The 4,882-nt window shown below is 51.0% G+C and overlaps 1 protein-coding gene across 3 annotated transcripts in view; it reads left to right on the top strand.

The window, feature by feature from the left end:
• Window positions 1-4,882, top strand: part of IGF2BP2 (insulin like growth factor 2 mRNA binding protein 2) — a 135,584-nt gene that overhangs the window by 103,709 nt on the left and 26,993 nt on the right. The gene's annotated exons all lie outside the window — the stretch shown is intronic.

Here is a 4,882-nt window from a genome sequence, read left to right as displayed (position 1 = left end):
CTCCCTCCTCCTTTGCTGTCTTTCCCTCTCCCTCCCTCCTTCCGGCCATATCTTTTTCTCCCTAACTCTCCCCCCAACCTACCTCCTGCCTCCTCCTCCCCTTCATCCATCACTCCCTCTTACTTCCTCCCCCCCCTTTTTGCTCTCCCCCACTGCCTCTACCTCCCCACTCTCCCCTCTTCTTTCCCTTCTTCCCTCTTTTTTTCTTCATTTTCTTTCCTCATTCCCTCTCTCTCCTTCCCTCCTTTTTCCCTTCCTCTCCCTCTCTCCTTTTTCCCCCTCGCTCCCTCTCTTTCCTCCCTCTCTACCCATCTCTTTTTCCCTCTTTTCCTCTTTCTCCCTCACTCCTGCCCCCACACCCCCTCTCTCTTTCTCTTCTTCTCTTCTGCTCTTTTTCTCTCCTCTCCTTTCTCTTTGTTTCTGACTCTCCTAACATTCTCTACCTCTATCCTATCTTTCTCTATCTTCATTTCCCTCTCTATCTCTTTCCGTCATTCATCTCTCCTCTTCTCTCATTTTCCATCTTTCCCTCTGTCTACCTCTCTTTCTTCATCCCTCACTCCCTCTCACTTTTTCTCTTCCTCCTCTCTCACTCTCCTTTTCTCCCTCTCTCTCCCTCATTCCCTCTCACTTTTTCTCTTCTTCCTCTCTCACTCTCCTTTTCTCCCTCTCTCTCCCTTCTCTCTCCCTCATTCCCTCTCTTTCTCTATTTCCCCCGTTTCCCTTCCTCTGTATCCTTCTGCCTCCTTCTTCTTTCTTTCTTCCCCTTTCTTTCTCTCTCTCATTTTTCCATTCTTTCCTCCATTTCTCTCTCTCCTCCCCCTCTCCCTGTCTCCTTTCTTGTTTCGCTCTTCCTTTCTTCCTGTGGCTCCCTCCTTCCTCTTCTCTCTCTCTCTCTCTCTCCCTCCTTCCTTGTTCTATCTATGTCACCCTCTCCCCACCCCCTTTCCCTACCTCATGTCTCTTTCCTCTCTCTCTCCATTTTTCCTCCTCTCTCACCTTTCCTCTCTCTTCCCCCTCCCTCTTTGTCTCTCTGCCTCTCTCTCCTCGCCCTGTCTCTCCCATTTCTCCTTCCCCTCCTCTCCCTTCTCCATCTTTCTGCTTCTCTATCTCCTCCTTCCCAGTTTTTCCTCCTGTCTGTCTCTCCTCTCCTCTGTCTCTCCCTCACTCTTTCTCTTCCCCTTTTCTTTCTCTCTGTTCCCCCTCCCCCTTCACTCTCTTGTTCTCTCCTTCCTTCCATCTTTTTTCTTTTCTCCTCTTTCCTCTTCTCTCCTTTCCTTTTTCCCTTCCTCCCCTCCTCTCTCCCAGCCTATTTCATTCTTCCTTTCCCTCCCTCCATCTCTGTTTTTCTCCCTTCATCTCTCTCTTCCTCTCTTTCTATTTTCATCCCTCCCTCTCACTGTCGCTCTCTTTTTCTCTCCCCCTACTGCTGTTCCCTCCCTCTTTCTCTTTTACTTTTTCTGCTTTTCTCTCTCTTCCACTCCTCTCTCTGTCCACCTCCCTTTCTCTGTGTCTCTCCATCTCCCATCTCTTCCCTCTCCCCGTTCCCTTGCGTTTTCTTTTCTCTCTTTCTCCTTTCCCTCTTGTCTCTCTCCCCTCCTTTCTCCCTCCCTCAATTCCTCCTCTCCCTTTGCTCTCTCCTTCCTCTCCATCCCACTCTCTCTTGCCTCTTCTGCTCCCTTCCTTCTCCTCCTCTCCCCTTCGTCTTTCTTTCTCTCCCCCTCTCTCCGTTCTTCCTTCTCTTTTGCCCCCCTCCCCTCCTTCTGTCTCCTTCTCCTTCTCTTCTTTTCTCCCTCCCCCTTCTGTTTCTCCCTGTCGTCTCTCTGTCTTTATCCTTCCCCTCCTTCTTTCTCTCTCTATCTCTGTCTCACTCTCTTTCCCTCTCCCTCTCTCTGCCTCTGTCTGTTTTTCTTTCTCCATCCATGCCTCTATCTTACTCCCTCTCCCTTCCTCCCTCCCTCTCTCTTCTCCTTTGCCTCCTTTCTCCCCCTACGTTCTCTCTCCCTCCCCCACTTCCCACTCTATTTCCTACCTCTTATCCTTCCCTCCATCTTCCTACATCCTTCCTTCTTCCTCGTCCTTCACCCCTTCCCTCCCTCCCTCTTCTCTCCCTTTTCTTTCCCTCCTCCCTTCCCCTTTTTCCTCCACCTCTTTCTTCATCTCTCCCTCCCTCTTTTTCTCCCTTCCATCTTCTGTTTCTCCTCTCTCTCCCCCTCTTTCTCTATATTCCCCTCCCCTTTCTTCCCTTCTCCTTCCCTCCCTTCCTCCTCTCCCTATTTCTCTTTCCATTCTTCTCTCCCTCTCATTCTACCTCCCCCTACCTCTCTCTCTTTCAGTCTCTCTCATTCTCCATCCCTCCCTCCCTCTCCTCTCTCCATCTGTTGCTTCCTCTTTTTTCCTCCCTTCTTCTCACTTCCTTTCTTTCTTTGTCTCTCACTCTCTTACCCCTCTGCCTCTTCTCTCTCTTTTCTTTCTTTCCCTCTCCCTTTCTCCTCTTTCTCTCCCTCACTCCCTCTCATTTCCTTCCCCTCTCTCCCCCCTTCTCTCCATCTTTTTCCCTCTCTCCTGTCCATTTCCCCTTTTCTCTTCTCTCTCTTTCTTATTCTTTACCTTTTCTCTCTCCCCTCTCTCCTTTCCTTGTTCCTTCCCTATACTCCCTCCCTCTTTTCATTTCCTCCCTCACTCCCTTCCCCCCTTTCCCTTGTCCTTTCTCTCCTGCCCTCTCTCTGTGTCCCCTCCCCCTTTCTTTCTACTCTCTCCCCCCTCCCCCTTCTCCCATTTTTTCTCTTTCCCCCTCTCTCCCTCCTTCCTTCCATCCTTCTCTCTCCCCTTTCTCTTTTCCTTCCTCCTTCCCCCTCTTGTCTTCCCTCTTTCCCTTCCTCTCCCTTCCTCCTTCTGTCTCTGTCTCTATCTGCTCCTCTCTGTCTTTCCCCCCACCATCCCTTTCTCCCCTCCCACCCTCTCCCTTTCTCTGTCTCTCTTTCTCTCTCTCATCTCCCCTCTCCGTTCTCCCTCCCTCCTTCTTTTGGTCTCTCTCTCTGTCTTTCTCTCCCTCTCTCTGTCTCTGTGTCTCTCTCTCTGTTTCTGTCTTCCTGTCTTTCTCTTCTGTCTCGGCCCCCCCCATCCCTTTTCCTGTCTCCCCCCCCCCCTCCTTTCTGTCTCTCTCTTCTCTGTGTCTCCCCCTCCTCACCATGCTTTTCTCCATTTCTCCTTGTCCTTGCTTTCTCTCTCCTCTGGGTCTCTCCATTTCCCTGTCTCTGTCTCTCTCTCTCTCTCTCTCCCCCCTTCTCTTTGTCTTTGCCTCTCTTCTGTACATGTGTGTCTATGTCTCTGTCTCCGTCAGAAGTTGCAGGAGGCCAGCGTCAGCTTGCTAGCAGGGAATGCTGCCTTGTAACATTCCTGTCCCACAGCAGACCTGGCTGTCTCGGGGGCCCTTGGTGAGGGTCCTCAAAGAGAAGCTCGCTGACCACTGCTCAGGTATGCTGTGGCGGGATTTCTTTCTCGGTCAGCTCCTCGATTCCGTGACTCTGTATGTGTCTCATTCTGAGGTGGGCTCTTACTCTCTGCTCATCAGGCTAGAGCTGGGCCCTGAGAGGTCCCCAGGTTCAGCCCTCCTGTTTTAGAAGTGAGCGGCCTGCAGCATAGAGAGGTTTGTAAAGTGTCCCACACCTCAGAAATGTCTGAACCAGAGCTTGAACCCAGGTTTTCCTGACTCTTAAGTCCCGTGTTCTGACCGCTGCTCCCCAGTTCTGTCCTGTGATCTTGTTAGATGTTTGTCTGAAGCTCACTGGGTGAGCCAGTGCTTTCTCCCTGCCCCACACCAGAAGGGGTCAGGGAGGGCCAGACCTCAAGGAGCTGGAGGTCCTGGATCTCCTTTCTGTGTCCTTTTAGCTCAGCCTCCAAGCTGGGAACAAGATGAGACTCTTTCACTGATGAATTGGATGGCGTGGGCTCTGAGTTCAGGTCGTCCTCCTCTGACCCCTCTTAGACTGTAACTCTGGCCAAGTCAGCTGACCTCTTCAGGGCTCCAGGCACCTCCAAGGCTTCAAGTTGCAGAGAGGGTAGTGATCTGCACTGGTGGAGGGAGTTCCCTTCTCCAGGAGCTCCCTGTGCCAGTGAGATCAGTCACAAGTGACGTCTCCAGTCAAAGGTTCTATCAGATCCTCTTGAAAGATCGTCTTCATTCCGTTGAAGGGAGCATAGATAGAAGTGTTATACCAGGGCCACATTTCACTGTTGCCACTTGGTAACTTGCTGGGTGACCTTGGGCAAATCATTTCCTCTCTGTGGGCCTCAGTTTCCTCACCTGCAAAATTTGTAGGTTGAAGTAGATGGCCTCTAAAGATTCCCAGCCACTTGCATTCTGTGATCCTTTGACCTTTCTGACCCTCAGTTTCCTTATCTGTAACATGTGAGGGTTCGGTTAGAGGCTGACTTGTAGGTCACTGGTCTTGTGTAAAAGGAGGGCGAGACTGAAGATCCTTTGGCCGTCATAGCAACCAAAAGAACTGGGAGGAGTCAGTACTTTGTGTTTGGGGTTAGGGGCAGTGACTACATCGCAGCTGGCCTGCACTCAGCTGTCTGGCCCTGGGCAAGTCACCTGACTCTGTTTGCCTCAGTTTCCTTATTTGCAAAATGAGGATAATAATTGCACCTACTTTCCAGAGTAGTGATGAGAATCACACACGATAGCGTGTGTGAAATCCTCCAGAAATCCTAGCTCTTATCGCTTGGTATTGGAGGTAAAGGCTGTTCTTAGCCTTGACTCTGAACTCTGGGATTCTGCTATAGATAATCCTCCCACCACGTGGCTAAGGCACCCAAGAGCAAGGCATTGTGTGTGTGTGTGTGTGTGTGTGTGTGTGTGTGTGTGTGTGTGTGT

Source organism: Vombatus ursinus, unplaced genomic scaffold, assembly GCF_900497805.2.
Source record: "Vombatus ursinus unplaced genomic scaffold, bare-nosed wombat genome assembly UNPS02014808.1, whole genome shotgun sequence".
In the NCBI taxonomy this organism is placed as follows: domain Eukaryota; kingdom Metazoa; phylum Chordata; class Mammalia; order Diprotodontia; family Vombatidae; genus Vombatus; species Vombatus ursinus.
The sequence above is the reverse complement of the archived record's forward strand: the minus strand, read 5'-3'. Positions and strand labels throughout refer to the sequence as shown.